The sequence below is a fragment of the Neophocaena asiaeorientalis genome, unplaced genomic scaffold (assembly GCF_003031525.2).
Source record: "Neophocaena asiaeorientalis asiaeorientalis breed wild unplaced genomic scaffold, Neophocaena_asiaeorientalis_V1.1 scaffold204, whole genome shotgun sequence".
NCBI classification, from domain to species: domain Eukaryota; kingdom Metazoa; phylum Chordata; class Mammalia; order Artiodactyla; family Phocoenidae; genus Neophocaena; species Neophocaena asiaeorientalis.
In genome coordinates this window covers 8,009,636-8,024,573 of record NW_020173922.1, presented here as the reverse complement: position 1 = coordinate 8,024,573, position 14,938 = coordinate 8,009,636, and positions in this window count along the sequence as shown.

Sequence of the window (14,938 nt, the reverse complement as noted above, 5' to 3'; positions counted from 1 at the left end):
CTTAACATAGAATAGCTTGTTTAAGCTGTATAAGAAACTTATGAAGCAAATACTATTATTACCTTTATTTTTCAGATAAGGAAACTAAGACTCAGAGAGGTTGGCTAACTTGCCTAAAGACGCATGTCTACTAAGAGGTACAGTCTCAAGTTTATTTCAGAGAGAGCTGGAGCTATTAATAACTCAATAAATGTTTACTGAATCCAATTAATGATATCCCTATCTACCACCGCCTCTCATTCCCCTGCTACAGATGAGAGAAAAGTATAAAGTTTGCATATGGAAAACGATAGCAATATTTGTATAAGTATTGTGGATTTAATTCAACTGAAGATTGGTTTTTCATATTATTGGAGGTTTTCCTTCAGCTATCAAGTTAGAGTTTCAAAAACACAAATTAGAAGAAGATATAAAAATATTTTAATATATACTTCACTAAGCTGTATTTACAGGTACTGTATTTAAGTTAATATATTATCAAGTCTACTATAAACAAATCAGTATGGAAAGCAGAGTAATAATTTAGGCTTCCCTAAAGAGAAACTAGATAAGACATTTCTTTTGGAATATTACCAGGCTTTATTTTTTTCTTTTAAAGCACAACCTAAAATAGAGAAGCAATTTCTATATTAATAAAAAAAAGAAAAGGAAATCTGAGGCAGATGTAGCCAGCATGAGTGAATTAACTGCAGGTTGATGTTCTCATTTATAGACATGTGTTTTAAATAAAGAAGGAGCTTGACCATCTCACCTAGTTAATCATTAACTGGAAACTCTAGCCAAACTCATGAAGCAGGTAAAGTTTATTTTCAGGTGTTCAACTGGCTTCTCTCTCTGGCTTCTCTTTTGGGGTCACCCTAGATGCCTAGTAACCTTAGCCTGCCTCTCTCTTCCAGAAGGAGCAGCACCCTGTGTTTGAGACCTTTACTTCTTATGTCAGGATCCTTTCCGATGCAAGTGTTAAAGAGCTAACACCAACTGGCAGAAGGGAAAAAAAAAAAAAAAGAATTTATCGGAGTGTGTAATTGTCAAGTCTAGGGGTAGCCCTAGCCTGAGGATCTAGACATTCATATTATGTAATTGAGAATCTATCTATCTTCAGATCCCTTTCCTTTTTCTTATTTTTTTGTAAACCTCTTTCTGACGGAGGTTCTAAGTAGTAGAATACAGCTGCTCCAAGCTGGAAGCTTATCAGCTTAGCTACTCCTGTTGCAAAAGGGCAAGTCCCTGAAGGTCTTAGAATGAAGGCTCATTTGTGCCTGTCTCATGTCCATCTCTGACCTAAGGCCGGTCGTAGCCCATCTATAGAGTTTGGGATGGGGTTAATCCCACCACAAACACATGGACTCAAGTTGGGAAGAGGATGGTTTTCCAAAGGAAAATTGAGGTCCTAGTACCATATGTGGAGAGTGAACGTGTGGCAGGCGTGAACAGTATCTACCCCGTCTGGTTATTGTAGGAGACATACCAGGTACCGTCATAGGATGGAGGTGGAGCATCAGAAGCCTTGTGGTGCCCCTAAATGATCCCATGCAGGTGACTCTTCTTAGTTCATATGTAAACCAATCCTCTTGAATTTATAATAAGTTAACATAAGGATGCATCCAGCAAAACTGGATCCATAAGCAAGACGTGAAGGATCTTCAGGTGGTAGCTTGTTTTGTATAGCCATCCGTGACTAGTGCTCTAACTGAATTTTTCTAGAATGCCTAGAGGAAGATGAAAGTAGAAATTGAGCTGGTAATAGGCAGTTTTTTAATAAGCCCATTGGTGTGGCACATTTGGGTGCTTGATGGTTGTCGTGAATCACATTTGCCTGAGTAATTCCAATTCTATACTACAGAAATACTTTCACAATGGTGCATAAAGATATAGATACAAAGATATTCATTGCAGCATGGCTGAAAATTGTGAAAAATTGGGAACAACTTAAGTATCTGTCAATAAGGGAAAGGTTAAATAAATTAGAGCCAAACAGTAGAAAGCTGTGCTGGTATTACCTGAAAATATTTTATGGAAAGATGTCCAGAAATATCTTATTTGATGAATAAAGTTGAAAAAATGTATAGTAAAATCCCATTTTTGTTTTCTTAAGAAACTGTGTGCACATGCATAGACAAGAAGGGTCTGAAAGAGTGCACACCAACTCGTTAAAACTGTTACACCTGCAAGATGGGATCATATGGGGGAGAGTTTTTACTTTTTAATTTATGTATTTCTGTCTTCTGTATGTTTGGATTTTTAAAAATAAGTATTTTTTTAGCATGTATAGTTTAAAGTTCTTTTTAAGACAGAAGTAATATCTAAAATTATGTTTTGGGCTTCCCTGGTGGTGCAGTGGTTAAGAATCCACCTGCCAACGCAGGGGACACGGGTTCGAGCCCTAGTCTGGGAAGATCCCACATGCCATGGAACAACTAGTCCGTGTGCTACAACTCCCGAGCCTGTGCTCTAGAGCCTGCATTCTAGAGCCAGTGCTCCGCAACAAGAGGAGCCACCGCAATGAGAAGCCAGTGCACCGCAACGAAGAGTAGCCCCTACTCGCCGCAACTAGAGAAAGCCCGGGTGCAGCAACAAAGACCCAGTGCAGCCAAAAATAAAATAAATTAAAATTATGTTTTATTCTTCTAATGCCATCCATACGCAGATAGTCATTTCTTCTTGGGAGCCCCCAATGTTCCCTCTGTAAAATCTTTCTCCACTTACCATTTTCATAACTCATACCCTCACTCCTCACTGCTCTCCATTTGCTCTACAGAATGACCCAGTCAAGACTTACAGCATTATTAGGCATTATTTCTAATAAAAAAGATGGACTTCTAAGGCATATGTGGAATGTACTAACAGAATAGCTATTCAATAACCTTTTATTTTTTTCCCCCCTCACAATTTATCCCCTCACTAATATCAGGGATTACTTGAACTCTTTATAATAAAACTAAATTTAGATAGATGGATAGATGGATCGATGGATGGATGGATGGATAGATAGATAGATATCTCATGTGTGGAATGAAATTGAGCAATTAGAAACAGATTTTTTGGTCTGATGAACAGAAACACATGCGAAATCACAGGGAGGTAAAATAGGAAATGAAAATCAGGACCAAGGAAAGAGGAATAAAAATATGCTGGACATAATTCAATAACTATTTGCTGATGGTAATTATAGGGATGGAAAACCCATCAGGCCTATGGAGCTAAAATTAATCAGCAAGTATTCATAGAGTGTGCCTCCTGCTTCTATTACTGGTTCTGGCTTCCTGCCTGCCCAGTGCCCAGGCTGGAGACATTTGCACGACAGTCAGCTTGTCAAGACAGAAGGAGCAAAATAAGCAGGCAGAGGCTCACAGCAGCCTTCTAATACCCCATCATGTTCACTGGAATCACAAGCGAGTGAGATAATTTCCTTCTGTGAAAGGCTGTAAAACTAGCTTAGAAGTTGTAAACATCACTACGTCAACCTAAAAGAGCCGATTACTGGAGGTATTATTTCTGCAAAGCAATAGTCAATTCATTTGTACACTCTGAAATTTTTAAAGTACAAATCTTTATTCTTCTATTAAAGTTGGGAAGAGGAATCAGTAGGACTTGTAACAACTATACTTAATTTTCAGGGTTCTTTGCTGACAAACATTTTAGGTCATGACTAATTCCCCTAAAATGTAAAATATGATATTTGTGTCACTGTTAGTATTTTGATAAATAGTTGTTGTAGTGGACATCTGTTGTTTTCTGCATGGCCTTTTCTCCTACTTTAATTTAAAAGCCCAGTTACTGGGAGGAGCATCTCTCCTCTCTCTCTCTGTCCTTCTCTCCTTCTCTCTCACTCTCTCCCATTTGTACCCTACTCTTTTTTTTTTTTTTTTTTTGGGTCGGGGGGCCTCCCCCTTTTTTTTTTTTTTTTTTGCGGTACGCGGGCCTCTCACCGCTGTGGGCTCTCCCGTTGCAGAGCACAGGCTCCGGACGCACAGGCTCAGCGGCCATGGCTCACGGGCCCAGCCGCTCCGCGGCATGTGGGATCCTCCCGGACCGGGGCACGAACCCGTATCCCCTGCATCGGCAGGCGGACTCCCAACCACTGCGCCACCAGGGAAGCCCTGTACCCTACTCATAAATGTCAGTGGTGGGCACTTGACCTAGGCTTTGGCAATCAGAGTATACATCCCTTACATCTCTTGGTCATAGTCATTGCTTCAGGGATGAGCCCATGACCCAGCTAGACCTATGAAGCTCCTCCCAAGGACATCCACTAAAATTTTTGGAAGAGAACTTTCCACTGAAGTTACTAAGCTGGTAGAGTGTTTTAAATCCAGGTGCTGCGGGCCACCAGGTGGAGATAACTTTCCCAGGAATAAAGCCAAAACAGAGGAAAGTAAAGCTAAGAGAGAGAGTTCAAGTCCTTTTGATATCGTTTGAGCCCCTGCATCCAACCATGCCTAAAACTAAACTTCCTTTTGACTTTTAAGTAAATCAAAAAACTTTCTTTTTGCTTTAACAGTTGGGTTTCTTTTAAATCCATCACAAAAATGTCCTGATAAAATACTAATGGCAAATTTTCTTTGTGTTATTTCCATAAGAAATAACCAAATAAACTGGAGAAGACCTTTCATAATTCAAACGAGTCATGCTCACCTCCTAGAAGCCCTCCCTGACCACCATCTCTACGCCCACACCTTCCTCCCTACCTTTAAACACCCAGGTGACTTGATGCATATGTAGTGTAGATGCAGCTATCACCACATTTCTACCAGTCTGCCTTATTTGATAATGACTTGTTACTGTGGCTGTCTCCGTGTCCTCCAGAACACAGATTGTATCTTCATAATTTTTATATCCCTGCAGCCTTACACTGGGGCCTAACATATAATAGCTGCTATTTTGTTGAAGAAATTGTATTTTGCTGAAGAAATGAATGAATGGGAGAGAAAAATAGTCGGAAAAGTCCCTTCTGTTAATAAAGATTCCATGATTAATGAGAACAGTGGATAAAATAACTAGTATCAGAAGACCAAAGTATACCAAACTGATATATCCAAACTGAATCCTCAAACTGTCAGTCATTGGTGGCTGTTTAGTTGAGAAATTGTCTTTTCTCTGGTCATTAGGATTGAGAAGCTGGGTGAATGGGAAGGAGGTGGTGGTTGTTTTTGTTTGCTTGTTTGTTTTGCAAAATATCGGCTATATTTTAAATTCCATAAAATTTAATAACCTCTTGCAAAATGCTAAGACTGAAACATACAACCTGTAACATAGAGTCTAGGTTGTAGGTTGTGAGGGTGGAAGCAAGGAGAGCAGTGGTAGCCAGAAGCTTGCTGGTAACTACAAGGCAATCCAGTAGGGTGGCTTACAGTAGGGGCCTTCTGTGACAAAGCAAAGAATAACAAGATACTGAGAAGTGTAAAAAGAGGCAGCACTATCTGTGTAGCACAGGGTGATCAAGTGAGAGCAAGTTTTACAATTAATATGGGCGAACTCTAGACAAAAAATCTACTGCAGGGCTTCCCTGGTGGCGCAGTGGTTGAGGGTCCGCCTGCTGATGCAGGGGACGCGGGTTCGTGCCCCGGTGCGGGAGGATCCCACATGCCGCGGAGCGACTGGGCCCGTGAGCCATGGCCGCTGAGCCTGCGCGTCCGGAGCCTGTGCTCCGCAACGGGAGAGGCCACAAGAGTGAGAGGCCCGCGTACCGAAAAAAAAAAAAAAAAAACACAAAAACAAACAAAAAAATCTACTACAGATTGGGATAGGATCAAGGCATTGGGATGAAAAAATAATCCCTCTATGTGGGCAAATATCTTTTTAAAATTAACTTTTATTGGAGTATAGTTGATTTACAGTGTTGTGTTAGCTTCTGCTGTACAGCAAAGTGAGTCAGTTATACATATACATATATCCACTCTTTTTTTAGATTCTATTCCCATATAAGTCATTACAGAGTATTGAGTAGAGTTCCCTGTGCTATACAGTAGGCCCTTATTAGTTATCTGTTTTATATATAGTAGTGTGTATATGTCAATCCCAATTGCCCAATTTATCCCTCCCCCACCCTTTTCCCCTTGGTAACCTTAAGTTTGTTTTCTACATCTATAACTCTATTTCTGTTTTGTAGATAAGTTCACTTGTACCCTTTTTTTTAGATTCCACATATAAGCAATGACATAGGATATTTGCCTTTCTCTGTCTGACTTACTTCACCTAGTATGATAATCTCTAGGTCCATCCATGTTGCTGCAAATGGCATTATTTCATTCTTTTTTATGGCTGAGTAATATTCCATTGTATGTGTGTACCACACCATCTTTATCCATTCCTCTGTTGATGGATATCTAGGTTGCTTCCATGTCCTGGCTATTGTAAATAGTGCTGCAGTGAACACTGTGGGGCATGTGTCTTTTCAAATTATGATTTTCTCCAGATATATGGGCAAAAATCTTAATAAAATTTCGAGATGAGTAAGAAAACTTCTGAGTACTTGAGTTCCAGTTACGACATGTTACTGGTATTTGGGGTTTCCCCTCCCCTTTCCCACTGCAGAGCAATCAAGCCTAACTTTCTTCATGTGCTTCAAAGATCTGGACTTGAGCTCTAGCACTGCTTCTGTTTCCTTCCCTCCTTCCACATGCTGCTCCCGACTCCTTCTCTCAGGTGCAGCTTTCTATGCACTCACTTCCTCCAACCACTGAGCCTTCTCAGTCTTGGCCAGACAGTCTTCCTTCAGCAAGGGCAGTTTCTGAAAGTCCATCTCTTCCATGGAGCTGCTGAATGACTGGTTCGCCTTCCCTTGGCCTCCAAAATGCTTCCCCTGTCCAACCGTATCTTCCCACCTCTGCCGCCACCACCCCAGTACAAACCTGTGTCTTACCCTGGACCAATGCGCCTGTCTCCTCGCTGCTCTGCCTGCTTCCTGTCTTAGCTTCTGCACCCCAGGCTCCACGTTACAGGCGGGATAAGCTTTCAAGTAGTAAATCAGATTACATCCATAATCAGTGTGCTGATAAATGTTTAACAGCTGCTGGGAGAGAGTATCTATGTATCTATTATACATTTTACTGATATAAAGAATGCGTATCACATAATTTACCAAAAAGTAATAAAATATACAACACTTTTTCACAGTAAATTCTATCCATATATAACCCATTGACTTTCACAGAATGGTTTCAGTGATTTTTGCCAAACTCTTGTATCCATAGTCAACCTACAGTTGCAATTCAATTATGTTTGGCAAAAGCAGATCATGTTTGGTTAATATTCAATTCAGCAAAGAAGGTGCTCATGCCACTGAAGTTCAAACATGAATGTTGGTGATTTCTTTACGTTAATGGGCGAGATGAAAGTGAAACAACAAAGATGTACGTTCGGACTACACTTCGTCTACAATATGAGTGCTTCTTTGCTGATCAGATAATAGTTTTCAAGTACTGGAAAAATATTTCCTCAATTTTTTGTGTTATTCATAAAGGAACACACTTTGAAGTTCAATCTTTACTGTTAAAATTTTCTCCTATCACTTTCTTAGGTTTAGACAATCAACACAATAAATCAAGCTCTGATTTGCAGTGTTTTCCAATTTCCATAGTGTAAATACTATACCATGATTGATTTCAAACTACTGAAATAACATTTCTGAATGCAAAGTTGGGAAGAGATGCTGTATCACACCAATTATATAGGATATCCATCATGCAGGATGGACAGAAGTAACTTTAAAGCATAGATAATAGTAAAATAATTAAGAAATGACGTTTTGAGCATTTATTACCGTTCTTTTTAAAGTATTTTATTTAATTGTAAGTTTCTAAATAATTTTGTTTTTAATCTTGGCCATGATGAGCAACTGACTAACAGAATTGCTGAAAATTTAGCAATCAGCTCCCCAAGCTGGTGCAGCTGGCTCCAGCATTCTTCTGAATTGTCACTCCTCTGCTCAAACTTTCAGGCCACCCATTGCACTGATTATCTGGGCAATGAGTAAAGAGAGGCAATGACAATTCTCAATAAAATTAATAAGTCCTTTTGTTGTGATGAATTAACAATGAAAAAATTCTACACATCCCTCCCTGTTTTCCCAAGCTTGGTGTTTAAAAACGCCTTTGTATGCATCACCCTGTTTGACTTACAGATTCCTGTGAGGTAGCAGGGGTAGATATCATTATCCTTCTTTTACAAATAGAAAAGCAAGACTGAGAAGTGAATGACTGGCCCCAGCTGATTGAGTTAAGCCAGTGACAGAACTGGATTTCAAATTCAGGTCTCGTATTGACAAACAAGAGGCTACAGAAAGTTTAATTAATACTGACATCAAATTTAAAAGTTGTAACCAATGTCCTTTTTAACGCTTCGGAGTCTGATATAAAGTACATTCATATCCTGTTAAGGGACACCCCCCCCCCATGCCAAGGATGTTTTGATCTTTTAACGCCACTATTTCTAACTTAGCTTAAAACAAAACAAAAGCCCAGGGTGACCTAATAAATAAATAAGGTGTAAGCAGTAAAATGAAAATGTAAGTTTTCAGAAATGAGCTGAGGTCCCACCTAGAAACGGAGCCAATTGAGACACTCTCTACCAAAGGAACACGGGATGTAAAAGGAGATTAAATCAGAAGAGGAAGAAAGCTAATGACATAATGGCCAGCCACAAATGCCACGGATGAAAAACAAAGTACATAATACTTGTTACAATGATTCAGTGTGCTTGCTCTAATACCTCCAAACACTAAAAACATTACTTTCCTGCTCACTGCAACATTTATCTCATTTATCTGCTGATATTTACTTCAACTTTGAATCAGGTACTGCTTAGACTAAGTTCTGCCAGCATAAAGAATATAGGCTTAACACGACACTCAGAAGCATATCATGCATATGAGTACAAATTGTGATATTTTAGGTAGCTTAAGATGAAATCATTGAAAGCATCATGAGAAGCAGCAAAACACCAGGGATGCTGATAACAATTTAACATTTCCCAGTTCATGTGAGAATGTTAATTCCAATTACAAAACGAAGTACCAAAGTGGAATTCATTATGATTAAGAACTTGCTGTTCTAAGTGTGAATTGTTTATAAAAGGCAGGTCTGGTGTAAAATGCAAATATTGAAGCACAGAGAGATGGGGCATTCGAAGCTCAGCTGGATTCCCTTGAACCTCTTACCTCTAAAGTTAAACAAAAACAGCAGTGTTTCCCAAAGACAAGATACTATTTTAAAGAGACATCTAATAGCTATGATAGCTGTAGGAACACTTTTGTGTTTTTTTTTTAACATCTTTATTGGTGTATAATTGCTTTACAATGGTGTGTTAGTTTCTGCTTTATAACAAAGTGAATCACCTCTACAAATACATACATCCCCATATCTCCTCCCTCTTACGTCTCCCTCCCACCCTCCCTATCCTACTCCTCTAGGTGGTCACAAAGCACTGAGCTGATCTCCCTGTGCTATGTGGCTGCTTCCCACTAGCTGTTTTACATTTGATTGTATATATAAATCCATGCCACTCTCTCACTTCGTCCCAGCTTACCCTTCCCCCTCCCCGTGTCCTTAAGTCCATTCTCTATGTCTGCGACTTTATTCCTGTCCTGCCGCTACGTTCTGAAAAAACTTTTTTTTTTCAGATTCCATATATATGTGTTAGCATACGGTATTTATTTTTCTCTTTCTGACTTACTTCACGCTGTATGACAGACTCTAGGTCCATACACCTCACTACAAAAAACTCAATTTCGTTTCTTTTTATGGCTGAATACTCTTCCATAGTATATATGTGCCACGTCTTCTTTATCCATTCATCTGTCGATGGACACTTAGGTTGCTTCCATGTCCTGTCTATTGTAAATAGAGCTGCAATGAACATTTTGGTACATGACTCTTTTTGAATTATGGTTTTCTCAGAGTATATGCCCAGTAGTGGGATTGCTGGGTCAAATAGTAGTTCTATTTTTAGTTTTTTAAGGAACCTCCATACTGTTCTCCATAGTGGCTGTATCAATTTACATTCCCACCAACAATGAAAGAGGGTCCTCTTTTCTCCACACCCTCTCCAGCATTTATTGTTTCTAGCTTTTTTGATAATGGCCATTCTGACCGGTGTGAGGTGATAACTCATTGTAGTTTTCATTTGCATTTCTCTAATGATTAGTGATGTTGAGCATTCTTTGATGTGTTCTTGGCAATCTGTATATCTTCCTTGGAGAAATATCTATTTAGGTCTTCTGACCATTTTTGGATCGGGTTGTTTTTTTGATATTCAGCTGCATGAGATGCTTGTAAATTTTGGAGAGTAATCCTTTGTCAGTTGCTTCATTTGCAAATATTATCTCCCATTCTGAAGTTTGTCCTTTTGTCTTGTTTATGGTTTCCTTTGCTGTGCAAAAGCTTTGTAGTTTCATTAGGGCCCACTTTTTAATTTTTGTTTTTATTTCCGTTTCTCTAGGAGGTGAGTCTAAAAAGGATCTTGCTGTGACTTATGGCAGAGTGTTCTGCCTATGTTTTCCTCTAAGAGTTTTAAAGTGTCTGGCCTTACATTTAGGTCTTTAATCCATTTTGAGTTTATTTTTGTGTATGGTGGTAGGGAGTGTTCTAATTTCATTCTTTTACATGTACCTGTCCAGTTTTCCCAGCACCACTTATTGAAGAGGCTGTCTTTTCTCCATTGTATATTCTTGCCTCCTTTATCAAAAATAAGGTAACCATATGTCTGTGGGTTTATCTCTAGGCTTTCTATCCTGTTCCACTGACCTATATTTCTGTTTTTGTGCCAGTACCATACTGTCTTAATTGCTGTAGCTTTGTAGTATAGTCTGAAGTCCAGAAGCCTGATTCCTGCAGCTCCGTGTTTCTTTCTCAAGATTTCTTTGGCTATTCGGGGTCTTCTGTGTTTCCACACAAATTGTGAAATTTTTTGTTCTAGTTCTGTGAAAAATGCCAGTGGTAGTTTGATAAGGATTGCATTGAATCTGTAGATTGCTTTGGGTAGTAGAGTCATTTCTGTAGTGTTGATTCTTCCAATCAAGAACATGGTATATCTCTCCATCTGCTTGTATCATCTTTAATTTCTTTCATCAGTGTCTTAGAGTTTTCTGCATACAGGTCTTTTGTCTCCTTAGATAGGTTAATTCCTAGGTATTTTATTCTTTTTGTTGCAATGGTAAATGGCAGTGTTTCCTTAATTTCTCTTTCACATTTTTCATCATTAGTGTATAGGAATGCAAGCAATTTCTGTGCATTAATTTTGTATCCTGCTATTTTACCAAATTCATTGATTAGCTCTAGTAGGTTTCTGGTAGCATCTTTAGAATTCTCTATGTATAGTGTCATGTCATCTGCAAACAGTGACAGCTTTACTTCTTTTCCAATTTGTATTCCTTTTATTTCTTTTTCTTCTCTTATTGCTGTGGCTAAAACTTCCAAAGGTATGTTGAGTAATAATGGTGAGAGTGGACAACTTTGTCTTGTTCCTGATCTTAGTGGAAGTGGTTTCATTTTTTTACCATTGAGAATGATGTTGGCTGTGGGTTTGTCATATATGGCCTTTTTTATGTTGAAGTAGATTCCCTCTATGCCTACTTTCTGGAGAGTTTTTATCATAAATTGGTGTTGAATTTTGTCAAAGATTTTTCTACGTCTATTGAGATGATCATATGGCTTTTACCCTTCAGTTTGTTAATATGGTGTATCACATTGATTGATTTGCATATATTGAAGAATCCTTGCATTCCTGGGATAAACCCCACTTGATCACGGTGTATGATCCTTTTAATGTGCTGTTGGACTCTGTTTGCTAGTATTTTGCTGAGGATTCTTGCATTCATGTTCCTCAGTGATATTGGCCTGTAGTTTTTTTTTTAATTGTGACATCGTTTTCTGGTTTTGGTATCAGGGTGATGGTGGCCTCTTAGAATAAGCTTGGAGTGTTCCTCCCTCTGCTATATTTTGGAAGAGTTTGAGAAGGATGTCTTAGCTCTTCTCTAAATGTTTGATAGAATTCACCTGTGAAGCCATCTGGTGCTGGGCTTTTGTTTGTTGGAAGACTTTTAGTCACAGTTTCAGTTTCAGTGCTTGTGATTGGTCGGTTTATATTTTCTATTTCTTCCTAGTTCAGTCTCGGAAGGTTGTACTTTTCTAAGAATTTGTCCATTTCTTCATGGTTGTCCATTTTATTGGCATATAGTTGCCTGTAGTAATCTCTCATGCTTCTTTGTATTTCTGCAGTGTCAGTTGTTACTTCTCCTTTTTCATTTCTACTTCTATTGATTTGAGTCTTTAAAGTCTATTTTGTCTGATATGAGAAGTGCTTCTCCAGCTTTCTTTTGATTTCCATTTGCATGGAATATCGTTTTCCATCCCCTCACTGTCAGTCTGTATGTGTCCCTAGGTCTGAAGTGGGTCTCTAGTAGACAGCATATATACAGGTGTTTGTTTTTTTTATTCATTCAGCCAGTCTTTGTCTTTTGGTGGGAACATTTCATCCATTTACATTTAAGGTAATTATCCATATGTATGTTCCTCTTACCATTTTCTTAATTGTTTTGGGTTTGTTTTCTCCTTAGATTTATCCTATATGGGACTCTCTGTGCTTCCTGGGCTCAACTGTTTCCTTTCTTATATTGGGGACGTTTTCAACTATAATATCTTCAAATGTTTTCTCAGTCCCTTTCTTTTTCTCTTCTTCTTCTGGGACCCCTATAATTTGAATGTTGGTGCATTTAATGTTGTCCCAGAGGTCTCTCAGATTGTCCTCATTTCTTAGCATTCTTTTTTCTTTATTCTGCTCTGTGGTAGTTATTTCCACTGTTTTATCTTCCAGGTCACTTATGTGTTCTTCTGCCTCAGTTATTCTGCTATTGATTCCATCTACAGAATTTTTAATATCATTTATTGTGTTGTTCATCATTGTTTGTTTTCTCATTAGTTCTTCTAGGTCCTTGTTAAACGTTTCTTGTATTTTCTCCATTCTATTTCCAAGATTTTGGATTATCTTTACTATCATTACTCTGAATTAATGTTCAGGTACAGTGCCTATTTCCTCTTTATTTGTTTGGTCTGATGGGTTTTTACCTTTCTCCTTCATCTGCTGTGTGTTTCTCTGTCCTCTCATTTTGCTTAACTTACTGTGTTTGGGGTCTCCTTTTCACAGGCTGCAGGCTCGTAGTTCCCATTGTTTTTGGTGTCTGCCCCCAGTGGCTAAGGTTGGTTCAGTGGGTTGTGTAGGCTTCCTGGTGGAGGGGACTAGTGCCTGTGTTCTGGTGGATGAGCCTGGATCTTGTCTTTTTGCTGGGAGGGACTACGTATGGTGGTGTGTTTTGGGGTGTCTGTGAACTTAGTATAATTTTAGGCAGCCTCTCTTCTAATGGGTGAGGTTGTATTCTTGTCTTGCTAGTTGTTTGGCATAGGGTGTCCAGCACTGTAGTTCACTGGTCGTTGAGTGGAGCTAGGTCTTAGCGTTGAGATAGAGAGCTTTTGCCGTTTGATATTACGTGGAGCTGGGAGGTCTCTGGTGGACCAATGTCCTGAACTTGGCTCTTTCACCTCAGAGGCACAGGCCTGACACCCAGCTGTAGCACCAAGACCCTGTCAGCCACATGGCAATAAGATGTCCTTGTCAAATGGGGTCCTAGCTGATTCTGAACAGAACCATGAGACACACAGAGACATTCCAGGGACAGTTTTTTTAAAGTAAGTTCTGACAACCCACATAAGATGCTCGTGTTGGCTTAATATAAAATTAACATATTCAGTGGACTATCATATTCAAAATTATTAATACATACAAAAATGATAAAAATTTATTTGATTCCAATTTTCATTTGATATCATAGATCTAAAGTGGGGTGGAGGGATAGGATAATAGAATCAATGGAAACTACAGCCACGACAAGGAATCATGGGCTATAGGAAAATAAGTTACAAGGTCTCCTTATGTCAAAGGAAACGTGTGATAAACAACAGTAAAGGTGGGAATGAATGTGGTATACGCTGTGCTCTTTCTTCATCAGGCTGTCTCTTAAGTGAAACTACTGAATGCATTCATCTCAAGTAATCCAGGTTCTCCATTCTCCCTGGAAAACATACTGATTGATGCAGGGCAGGCTGAACACTGGGGCCGAGATTACTTCCTGTACTCCACACATTGCTGTTCCCACCAGTTATGCTCTGTGCTTACCAACACTTCCTGGTGTTTTGGGAGTTTTTTTCCCCAAAAAATATGTTTATTCCATTTGTGTCATTCTTGTAATTACTCGATTTAATTAAATATTAAGTAAAATGATGAAATATGAGTAATAGAAGAAATAGTTGTTGTTCTATAAAATCTAAATGGAAAAACGCCCTATAAATAACTGCTGTCAAACTAGGTGGATGTGAGACTACTTTAAAAGATTGTGGCAAGGGCAGGGGGGATGAACCATAAAAACTTAGAAATCTACACTCATTTTGTAAGTATTTTAATTTGTTGCTATTTAAAGAAAACTGGGAAATCGTAATACTACATATTAATAATAATTGCTAGTGATGATTGAACACTTAATATACCCCAGGAATTAGTCTAAGCACTTCACATATATCGAACTTGTTTACTCTTTATAATAACTTGAATTAATACTATTATCATCCCCATTTTATAGATGATGGAAACTGAGGCACAGAGAGTTAGGTTGCCCAAGGTTACATTCTTTATAGAGGTGGTGGAGGCCAGCCAGTCAGTCTGGCTCTTAACAGCTATGCTGTACTGATGCCATGTGGGTACAGTTTATACATGAATGGAAACATGGAACGCCAGTCAGTGGGCTCCCCAGAGCTTCAGACCTTCATCAGAGGATTAGAAAATAAATGTTCTACCACAGGTTGTAGGTTTTAAAGCTTAAAATTTCCAAGTATAATATTTTTTTTTACGATTCCCTTGCTTTAACTTTTTTTTTTTTTTTTTTTTTTTTTTT